At 49.4% G+C, this 11,815-nt stretch overlaps 1 long non-coding RNA gene across 2 annotated transcripts in view; it reads left to right on the top strand.

Annotated features, from left to right (window-relative positions):
- Window positions 1–1,131: 1,131 nt before the first annotated feature.
- The window catches only part of LOC146889855 (uncharacterized), a 17,945-nt gene continuing 7,261 nt past the window's right edge, over window positions 1,132–11,815 (top strand). Inside the window, exons 1-2 of one of the 2 annotated variants that reach the window (XR_015736289.1) lie at window positions 1,132–1,440; window positions 9,853–10,020. This is a non-coding gene — a long non-coding RNA (uncharacterized LOC146889855). The remainder of the gene's footprint in view (window positions 1,441–9,852; window positions 10,021–11,815) is intronic. The other variant, XR_014999562.2, reaches the window with a different exon arrangement.

Raw genomic sequence — 11,815 nt, 5'->3', positions numbered from 1 at the left:
CTTGAACTCAGAGATCTGCTGGGATTAACCTCACCTGGTTTCAGTAAGTATTTATAAAAATATCACACACACACACACACACACACACACACAAGCAAAAACAAACAAATAAACAAACAAAAAAACCAAACAGGCTTAGTGGTACATGCATTTAATCCCAGCACTCAGGAGGCAGAGGCAGCAGATGGATCTCTAAGTTCAAGACCAGCCTGGCCTACAGGGTGAGTTACTGGACAGCTGGAGCTGCATAGTGAGATCCTGTTTCAAAAACCAAAACCCAAACAAATAACAACCAAACCCAATCCTCTCATGAATGAGGAAAGCAGAAACTAGGGGAAGGTGGTCTCGGTGGTTAAGAGCGCCTGCTGCTCTTCCAGAGAACCTGGGTTTGAGTCTCATCCACATGGCAGCTCACAACTGTCTTCAATTCCAGTTCCAGGAGATTCCATACCCTCTTCAGACCTCCTTGGACACCAGATCAAACACGTAGTGCACACAAGCAAAACACTCAAACTTGTAAAATAATAAAATATTGAAAAAGAAGAAACAGGGTGTTGGAGAGAATGGAAAACCACTGCCTGGTGTGAAAGAAACCTGTGCTTGGGCTTTGAGAGAACAAGCGTTCTGCAGGTGGATGGTGGATCCAAGTACTTGGACAACGATAAGGTTTATGTTGCCTGTCCTTTGCCGTAATTAAAGACTGAAAAGTGAGACAGCTCGGTGGGTAAGGGAGCTTTCCCCCAAGGTAAACCTCAGAACTCACTGGTGGAGGGGCACAACTGATGTGTTCTGATCTTCACAAGCACACTTTGGTGTGCAGCCCCACCCCAGACACACCCACCCACCCACCACCAACTGTAAATAATTATAATAAAAGATTGAGAAGAGGAATCTTATCAAAATCAATACATTTCTACCTTGAAGAAACAAAATGAAACATGACCCTGTCTGGATGAGGGCTGCCAGGGAAATAGGGGAAAGGTGAACGCTGCCTGACTTCTGTTTGCCTCAGCAACAAGAAGAAAACAAGGTTGGGCTGTGCCAGTCAGTGGATGCTGCAGATACCAAGACACGCCCACCCCAACCCAGGCTAGCTCACCTGCAATGTGCACTGGAAAGGCGTTAGAGGCCAGGCAGGTGGACCAGGGAGGGGAAACCCTTTAAGACCAGTTTCCACTCGTGTGTCCTTTCTGGAGTGTCCTTGCGCTGTCACAAAGCCTGGAAGCAATGTCAAGTCAGTGAGGCCACAGGACAGAGTCAGTTATACAACCTCGGTACATAACAAGAGCAAAAATAGCCACCAGATCTCAAAGCTCTTAGTGTGCCAGGGACCTGCCAAGTGTTCTGTGGGCTGTATCCCATTTAATCTTCACCAGAGCCTGTGAGGTCATTGCGGTGGTGGTCTTCACTGACAGATGAGGAAACTAAGTCACAGGCTGGGTAAGTAATTGGTTCAGCTATTCAAAGAGCCATGGGCAGGGGCTGTGGAAGTGACGCTCGATTCTCTTGTTTTGAGACAGAGGCGCACGTAGCCCCTGGCGACCTTGATCTTCTGACCCTCCTGCCGTCCTCCAAGCTCTGGGAGTAAATGCACGAACCACCATGCTAGCTTGTAGGTGCTGGAGATAAAACCTAAGGCTCCAGGCATGACAAACACACACTCAGCCACACTCCCAGCCTGAGACTTGAGTCTTGTACTCTGAAACGCCGTACCTCGCCATGTTTCCCTTCTGGCATTCTGCTCACAAGAGGCTGGCGTGTTCCAGGGAATCGGTTGCTGCTCTTAAAGCCACTCAGCCACTGGTAGGAGAGTAAAAGCTGAAATTCAAGCCTCTGCTTTCTAGAGTAGTGGCCTTCCGTCGAGCAAGGCCCTCCTGAGAATGAGGAGTTCAAAACTTCATCACCCAGAGTCCATCAGCCTTTTTGGTAGCCATCTTGACAGCAGTGTGGTGAAGATGCCTGCAGAGAAATTCTCAGCTAATTTACCTGTGTCCTCTTCTCTGTTGTCTGGTTAGTTGGCTGGTTTTATTTTGTTTTTCCAAGATAGGGCTTCTTTCTCTCTCCCCCTTCTTTCCTTCCTTCCTTCCTTCCTTCCTTCCTTCCTTCCTTCCTTCCTTCCTTCCTTCCTTTCTCTTTTGGTGTTTCAAGACAGGGTTTCTCTGTTTAGCCCTGGCCAGCCTCAAACTCAGAGATCCACCTGCCTCTGCCTCACAAGTGCTGGGATTATAGGCATGCGCCAACATGCCCAGCTTGTTTTTTGAGACAGGGTGTTTCTGTATAGACCTGAATGCCCTGGAACTTGCTTAGTAAGTTTCAGGGTGGTTTTGAACTCAGAAATCTGCCTGCCTCTACCTTCTGAGTGCTGGGATAAAAGGCATGAGCCACTATGCCTGACTAAGGGACCACTCTAGTTCTGGGGTACCCCAGCTGGATCGGGAAACTTCCAAGCCCAGGGTTTTGGGAGATTGTGACCAAGACGGTCTGTACCCTGCAGAGGAGGTGAAAGTGGGCATGTAGTGCCCAGCTGGCAAGCGAGGATCTCTAAAAGCTCGCACCCATTTTGTGCTACATGCCTTCTTTGTGCAGCCTGTTGTTGGAGTCTGGGTAAGTTCTAGGCCCATTGCTCCTGGCTTATCCAAGCATAACTGCTAAGGCGAGGAGTCCCTCGTGAGACCAGCTAACTGAGGAACTGCCCTGGCTAGGCATAGGTGTGGTGGTATATGCCTATAAACCCAGCATTGCAGGGCTAAGGCAGGAAGGTCACGAGTGTCAGCCAACATGGGCTACATAGAAAGACCCTGTGACAAACAGGGCAAACAAAACAATGGAAAAGGAAATCCCCGAGAAGAACCCAGAATGGTGCTGGGAAAGCAGAGCAGGGCAGGGCAGGAGAGGACGCTAAGCAGAACGGTTACTGAGCTAGGCCCAGAGCCTCAGTCTAACCCCAAAGGGGACCCTGGAATGTGGCTTGTGCCCTAGAGTTCGTTCCAGCTTAAGTGAGACAGCAGCTTTTTTCCTTCTTGGCTGAAGGTCACCAGGCCTTTGCCATATCCTGAGTACCAAAAGTGCCTTCAGTGGTCCCAGTAAGTCAAAGAGATCAGCATGGTTGGATGCATAGAACTGAATATTTAGCAATCAAAAAAGAAGGCTGAAGGTTGGGGATGCAAATTTTAGTGGCAGAACATTTGCCTGGCATGCTTAGGACCCTGGGCTTAATCTCCAGCACCATAGAATTCCTAAAAGGGCTCGAGAGAGTCTGCTGGAACATGCCACCGTCCCCTGCCCCACCCTGAGATTCACCCTTGTCACTTCAGGGTTCTGGTCTCTACTGACAGCACTGGGCTGGTCGAGAAATGGGTGAGAGTCCCTAGAAAATGGGATCCTCGAGGGGTTGAGTTGGAACACTGGGGAGGGGTACAGGGCCATTGGAGCCTCACAAAGAACCAGTTTAACAGTTTGGAGGAACTAAGGGGACCACACTGTTACTCGTGCATAGCGATGCACACTCTTATTCCTAAGGTACAGGAACACACTCAAGTGTGCACACCAGTGTGCATAGACATGCATCCAAGACGTCTGTCCACTCACATGCATGCCTGTGCACACAGCGACTCTTGCTGAAGCATCCACAGACCCGAGTACACGTTTGAACTCGCGTCCCCTTAGGCTCACATCTCATGTCAGAAGCCTGGCCTTCCAAGGTCCTTTTCATTCCTGACTCCTGAAGCTGCGGGTGGTGGTTGGATGACATGGGATAGGTGGTAGCAGGCAGTGTCCAGACCAGGGTCAGTTGCACAAGGTCACAGAGGATTGACCTTTGACTCCGATGACCCTGATCACGCCAGTCGCAGGGCCCAGGCTCGTGTTAGTCTGGGGTTGCCTGTGAGGGCTGACCAAGCTGTCTGGGAGCTCAGCTGATGCCACTAAGCCCACACAAGGCTCCACTTCCACCTTTGACCCAGGCTTGAGAGCCAGCAAAGGACCCTTTACCCCTACTGAACAGATGAAGAACAGCAGCCCAGAGAAGGAAACAAATTGGGCTTCAGGATACCCAGTCCCAGCCCTTGCCTGCCCCTTACTCAAGTAGCAAGGGAGAGCAGGAGCCCTGTCATTGAGAAGCAAGGCCACCGGTTTTGCTGGATCAGCTGGCATTGAGGATCTCCCAGTCTAGCAGAGGTCACAGGCATTGAAAGAGTGTGATCACTGGGAATGGCAGGAAGCAGAGGCTGTGGAAGGTCAGCAGAGGCGCTAAGGAGGGAAGTGGAGCTGGGGAAGCGTTCCAGAGGCAGGGCATGTTTTCAATGACCTGGAAGACCAAGAAGACTTGGCATCAGGTAGAAAATGTGTCTTAGGCAGAGGGGGAAGCTTGTGCAAGGTGCTGGGGAAGATCCTCTGAAGAGGACATCCATCCTGACTGAGGGGGAGGGTGTGGCTGGCAGAGAAAACAGTAAACAGAGAGGAGTATGCACAACCAAGGCCCTGGGGATCCAGAGAGTGCTGCAGGACTCAAGGACGTTTGCTGCAGGGGACTGGTGACACCGAATAGCACCGGAAAGCAAAGCAGCTTCTGGCTGCTTTGGGAGGAAGGCATGGGATGGCTTGCATCAAGCTGGTCAAAGGGGGAGCTAAGGACTACTGGGCAAACTGACTGCCACATGGTCATGGAGGCTTCGCAGGGCAACAGGGGATAGTGGGGGTGTTCTAGCAGGCAGAACAAAAGAATGCATTCCCACCGCAATATGACCGTCTAAACTCTAAATAAATAATCAAGTATAATTTTGTTTATTAGAGGTTTACAAATAGAATGGAATTCTCTAGTTTTTTTATGTTATATGCATGTGTGTGTGTGTGTGTGTGTGAGAGTGAGAGACGATGTGTGTACACACATGTGCACACATGTGCACACACAGGCATGTGAGCGGACACTGAAGGACATCTCTCAGAAGTTCTCTCTTTCCACTGTGGGTTCAGAGGATCAAACTCGGGTCATCAGGCTTGGACCGCAAACTCGTCTACCTGCTAAGCCGTCCCACCGGCCCTGGAGTTCTCTGTTAAAGAATGACATTCCCCTTAACTTGGGCTCAAAGTCCTAGTTCCTGTCACCAGACTGATTGCAAGCCCTTGTTGATAACTCCTTTTCGCTCACAGTCATTCCAGAGCGGGTTGTCATTTGTCAACCCTGGCCTAGACTTGTGGCGGCTTGGGGACACCGTGTGAAACAAGGGGACTCTCCCCTCTGCTCATCACCCTCGAAGCCATCTTGCCTGTGTCATTGTCGTTCCTACCATTACTCAGCGTTACTCAGTTCCTGGGTGGTACCGAGATCGACAAGTGAAGGACACTAGACGTAGGAACATCCTGTCATGGGGCAAGATGCATTCCCATGCGCTTCTTGAATTGTTTTATATGCCATTATATGGACAGTGATGTCCTTGAGATTACCCTGAGAGCTGCGGGCAGCGCTGAGATTTGAACTGACGACTCAGAATTCCGTTCCCAGTTCTTTGAGCAACCATTATGTCCTAACACGGATGCCACGATTGTGTGGGGATGGAATTTGTTGAGGGGAGTGCCAGGTCTCCTGTGCCCAAGAGAGGGGAGTCTCAAGCTCCCATCTTCCCCTTAACTCACCCAGTGACTGATCAATTAACTTATCTAATTTGTGTAACTTCCTTAATGAGTCTAAGGCTCATACAGACAGAATGAAATAACTTGCCTGGCATTTTAGTAAGCTAAAATATGATACCAAATGCCGATCCTAGACCCTGGAACTTGTTAATGCTTATTCTGTGTGGCAAAAAGGAAAGTTTGCAGATATGATTCTATTAAGAATTTGGGATGAGATTACCCTGACTTGTCAGGATGGGTTCCCAATTCTGTCACTTGTATCCCTTACAGATGAGATTTTCTACCTGGGTTGTGGCACATATACCTTTAATCCAGCACTCAGGAGGCAGAGGCAGGGGGATCTCTGAGTTCAGTGCCAAATTGGTGTACAGAATGAATTCCAAGACAGCCAAGGCCACACAGAGAAAGTGTCTCGAAAAACAAAGACCAAAGAACAAATGAGAAGAATTTCTATAAAAACAGGAGGTCAGAGGTGACATGCTGGCAGAGACAGAGTTAAAATTAGGATTACTGCTATGGAAGACGCAGAAAGGCCAGAAGCCAAGGAACACAGCTTTAGAAGATGATTAAGGAAGACAAATAGTCAATCCTCTAAGGCCTCTGAGGGAAAGTGGCCCTCCTGGAAACTTGTTCAAGTGACGCCACAGTCACCAGCTTCAGACTTCCAGTCCACAGACCTATTTTGTTCAATCATGGCACGGTGCTGGGAATTGAACCCAGGCCCTAGCAAATGTTAGACAAGCTCTGCCACGGAACTACCCCTCAGCTAATACGTGATGGGTTTTTCTTTTTTGGTTTTATTTGCTCATTCTGTGTATGTATATATGCAAACACCACGGCTCACCTGAGGAGTTCAGAGGACTATTCTGGACTTAGTTCCCCACTTCTGTCATACAAGTCCTGGGGGTCAAACTCGTAGGCAAGTTTATTCACTGAGCCATCTTACCAGCACCAGTCTAGGCTCCCCCATGCCCCACCTACACCACACCGAGACTCAGCTCCTCTGTGTAGCCCTGGTTGTTCTGGAACTCGCTCTGTAGACCAGGCTGGCCTCAAACTCACAGAGATCCACCTGCCTCTGCCTCCCGGGTGCTGGGATTAAAGGTGCATGCCACCACTGCCCAGCTGGTGTCTGGTATTTCAAGTGACCAAGCTTATGGTTATTTGCTAAAACAGCCCAGAAAAATAACACAGCATCTCATAGCAATGTTTTAGAATGTAAGTGAACTAATAATTTTAAAATAATTTTAGGTATATAGAAAAGTAGTAAATACTGAACAGAAGGTTCCTACATACCTTCACCCTAAAATGTTACCCTATATAACATTTTACATTATTATATTTTAGTCACATCCACAGAGCCAAGACTGGTCCATTGTTATTATTATTGACTAAACACCGTATGTTAGTGACTGATTTTTCTGATGATTTTTATCTGCCCGAGACCTCCTGCGGGATGTTCCATCTTCTCAGTCTCCTTTCACACAGGAAAACTGCATTTGTCTAATTTTTTTCCCCTCGCGATTACACAGGGATTACAAGGCTTAGGAAAAAGACCAGAGATATAAAGTACCACGGTCATCCCGACATATCAGAGGAACACGCTATCAGCCTGGCTTATCACGGGTCACATTAGCCTCAGCCACCTGCTCAAGCTAGTGCTTGCCAGGATTTTCCATATGAAGTCACTTCCCAGGCCTCCCCCTCACCCAGCTCTTTGAACGTCCTACCTTTGGAAGCAGGTTGTCACATAGCTTCAGTTCAACTGGGAGAGCCGAACTCCATTTCCTTAAGGGAAGCACAGCCATGCAGTACTGGGGGGTCTTTCTGAAAGGGGGACTATTGTTCATTTATCAGCATGTGTTCAAGGATGTCTTGGTTACTCTTCAGGTTGGCATCTCAATGCTATGTTATTATTTTCTTCTGCAAATTGTCCCCTGCCATGGCCACTAAATCGTCCCATTTGACTTCTGTGTAAGATGACTATCATTTGACTATCATGTGTGTGTGTGGGGGGGTAGGTATTGCTGTTTGTTTGTATGTCTGTTTTTTCTGTTTGTTAGGTTCTTAGCTGGTCTTGATTTTCCGGCACTCCAAGATGCCCCAGCCCTAGGATCTGCCATTTCTTCATGTATCTCAAGAATCTCCTTCCTTTTTGTTGATTAATTTATTAATTCATTGATGTGCATATGTGCGTGTGAACCTATGTGTGACAATACACATATGGACGACAGAGGTGAGCTTGTATGAGTAGGTTTTCTCCCTCCACACGTGGGGCTCAGGTCTCCAGGCTGGACACCAAGTGCCTTTATCCACTGTGCCATCACAATGGTCCTAGGACAGCCCTTCTTTTGAGAATGGTAATAGGAACTAAAACCTGGGCTCAAGGCATGCTAGCTGCTAGTGGGTGCTGTTGCTTCTAGGCTCTCTCAGAAGCCAGAGCTGGGCAGCCCACCTGTGTGTACTAGCCCGCGCATACAGCTGGGCAGCCCACCTGTGTGTACTAGCCCGCGCATACAGCTGGGCAGCCCACCTGTGTGTACTAGCCCGCGCATACAGCTGGGCAGCCCACCTGTGTGTACTAGCCTGCGCATACAGCTGGGCAGCCCACCTGTGTGTACTAGCCCGCGCATACAGCTGGGCTGCCACCTGTGTATACTAGCCCGCGTATACACCAGTATTTTATTTTCTGTCCGTCAGAAGCTGTGAGATATGGTGAGTTCACACTGACTTGTCTCCTGACTACATGAATCATTCCTTCTCCAGCACTGAGAAAACTGGTTCCCGGTGACCACTTAGATGTTTATTCCCATCTAGATGCCCAGCAGTTTCAGATAATGGGAACTTGGCATCCCTGGAGGAACTCAGCATCCCCAGACACAGTGGAGGTTTGTGTTCATTCCACTCTGATGTTAGCCCTGCAGCCTCTCCTCCATGTCCTAAGTTCTAGGGTTGCTTAAGTCTGCTCTGTACCTTATTTCCCTACTCTGGTGACATTTTAACATTAAATGCTAAATATATTCTGAAACAACTCTATCATCACCGTCCACAGTTCTTCTGGGAATCCCCAAATTTAAAGCACATTTCTGTTTGTTTGCTTTTGAGACGGCGCCTTTTGTCCCAGGCTGGCCTCGAACTCACTATAGTTGAGGACAACCTCAAACTTCTGATCTTACTGCTTCTACTTCCCAACTGTTGGTCTTGTGGACGTGAGCCATCAACCTGACTCTAGAGTTGTTCTAGTTGGCTTTCTATTGCTGCGATCAACACCATGACCAAAAGCAACTTGGGGAGGAAAGGGTTCATCTGGCTCATAAGCCCTGCTCACCATCAATCACTGGGGGACGTCACGGTAGGGAGGTGAACAGGAGTAGAGTCAGGAACCATGGAGGAAGGCCGATTCTTGACTTCCTCTTGACTTGCTTTCCATGGCTTACTCAGACTGATTTCTTTTACAACCCAGGACCACCTGCTCGGGGATGGCACTGCCCAAGGTGGGCTAGTTCCTCCACATCAAGCATTAATCAAGAAAATGCCCCACAGATTTGCCCACAGGACAACCTGATGGAGGCAGTTCTTCAGTTGAGTTTCCTTCTTCCTAGATGACTCTATTTTGTAGCAGGCTGGCAAAAACTCACACAATAATTTAAATTTTGACACTTTTATTTATCTGTTTGTTTTATGCGTTTATGTATATGTGCATTCTTGTTTGTGCATGTGTTTGCATGTGCTCGTGCACATGGCAGTCATGTGATGCCTGGTGTCTTTGTCTATCACTCTCTGCCTTAGCTTTTGAGACTGGGCATGTCACTGAACCTGGAGTTCAACATAACTGACCAGTGAGCCCCAAGGATTTGCTCATCTCTACCTCACCCCACAGTGCTGGGGTTCCAGGTGGCCATTACCCCAACTTTATATATGTGTGAGGGATCCAAACTACAGTCTTGTGCTTTCTGGCTGATCCAAATCCTATTCCTTTTTTCAATTCAAAAACTAAGTCAGAACCAGGCGGTGGTGGTGCACACTTATAACCCCAGCACTCAGGAGGCAGAGGCAGGCTGATCCCTAGCCAGCCATGGAGGCACAGGCATGTAATTTCAGTACTAAAAGGCTAAAGTAGGATTGAAAATTTGAGGCCAGTCAGAGCAACATCAGAGGGTGGGAGCTGTCAACAGTGGAAGTCTTCAATTTTGTGGGTTCATGTCTGTTCACTCTCTGCTGAAGATGAGCCTGGATGTACCCGGTACCAGCTGAGCCTGAAAGGAAACGTTCTGGTGGGCTTTATGCAGTGGGGAAGGGAAGTCACAGAAGCTACGAAAGACCCAGACATGGTCTGTGAGAAGCACCAACTCACACATCTGTCAAAGTCATGCTTGGAGTTCCCCAAGAAGGGTGAGTATTCCCCCAAACTATCTGTGGACAGCCATGACAGGTAAAGACAGGAGGACTTGGGGGCCCCGGGGTATCGGCTAAGTGTGAGCAGGGTGGTGTCTTTAATAAACATCTGTGTGATGGCACACACCTTTAACCCCGGCAAGCCAGCCAGGGCTACATAGTGAGACCCCCATCTCAAAACAACAACAAAAACAAACAAACAAACAAACAAACAAACAAAATTACAGATGCTCAGCTCAACCCATTCTATCTGCCCAGGTAGCTTGGTCCAGGCCCCACACCAGCTTCAGCGTCTTCCTGGCCACCTTCAACTTTGTGAAGGAGTTCCTGCCTCCCTAACATTGGGGTTCTATAGGACAGTCAGCAAGGACAAGCTAGGGACTGGTTCTCCCGGAGTTAACACTTTCAACTGCCGTCCTGGGCCCACTGTGAGGGCTTGAAAGAAGTTTGCTGAACACAGACCTACCCCTCAAACTCTCTTCAAGGTCTCACCCTTGCACTCTGACCGTATCCTTGGACAGTATCCCCACAGTGTTCCTCCTGTTTGTCTTTGCTCAGTTAGCAAAGTGACAACCCTCCTGCCTCCTTCTGGGTCTTAAGAAAGCCGAGCTCCCGGGGTGGGGTGGGGGGTGAGCCTTGACTCATGCCACATGGCCACAGGCTCTACCGTACCAAATGACCCCTGCCCTATTTGCCACCCCTGCTCAGTCATCGTAAAGCCGTATCAGACAAGCTGGGCCTCGGCAAGCCCTTTGTCCATCTGGGTGACGATGTCTGAGAACTTCTCCCAGGTCAAAGGGCATCCTGATTCCGGAAGAGACTCCGGGCTGTCCCCGTCATTTCAGGACTTCTGACCTTCTGGTATCATGCTGACAAATCTTGTGTGTGTTTGCATGTGTGTTGAGGTGGAGGAGAGACTGCCTTCCCCCACAGAGTGGGGCATCGCAAGGGAGTCCCTGAGAGGGCCAGGAGGTGTGGGAACATTAAAAGTAGTTCTTGAGCCCATTGTATGCATAGAGTTAGGGAAACCAACTGCTGAAACCAATATTCTCCATCTCAGAGGCTCAGTCCATGCTAAGCAGCCATGAACACACAAAGCCCTCCTCTGAGCTCAGGGCTCCACGCTTTTCCTGGCGTGTGCTGCCGGAGTCCATAACATGGGGATTCCCAGGTCATGTGAAGGAAGGCGAGTCCTCTTCCTCCAGTCTCTCTCCTTCTCCTGTTTCCGTCCTGACAGTTTCAAGTCTAAAGGTCACCCTGCCCTCCACACCAGCCAGACCGGGGGTCACGGGTATCATTCCCATTCCCAACCTGTGCTCAGATCTGCCCCACCCATCTTCAGGCTTCCTCCTTGGCGAACTGTCTGTCCTGAACTTCAGTGTTTTCCAGGCAGGCTGCCTCACGCCGTCGCACAGGGGTCAGAAAGCCTAGCTAAGTATCTGAGGACTCACTCCCTTACAGTGGCAGCTGTGGCTCCTTCTTGTCCTCCCACCCTAGAGAAGTGTGAACAGAATGACTCACACCTCACCAACAGACCGAGGCAGCAGCGTAGACTCATGTGACTCAGAGGTCATAAAGGCAGGTGGCCCTCTTCCCCCACTCCCTGGCTCTAGGAGAGGCCCCATCTCTGGCGGCCCACGGAGAGGCCCAGGCCCACTTGGTAGGGAACAGAGAGGCTCCTATCAGTCATGTGAGTGAGGGTGCAAGCTCAGCCTAGCCAGCAGCCTTGTTGTCACTCAGGAGGCCCCTGAGCCACAGTCCGCAGCTAAGTCACTCCCAGGTGCCCATCCTC

This window comes from Myodes glareolus, chromosome 24 (genome assembly GCF_982192425.1).
Source record: "Myodes glareolus chromosome 24, mMyoGla1.1, whole genome shotgun sequence".
NCBI lineage: Eukaryota > Metazoa > Chordata > Mammalia > Rodentia > Cricetidae > Myodes > Myodes glareolus.
Note: the sequence above shows the minus strand (reverse complement) of the source record. Positions and strands in the feature narration are given on the sequence as shown.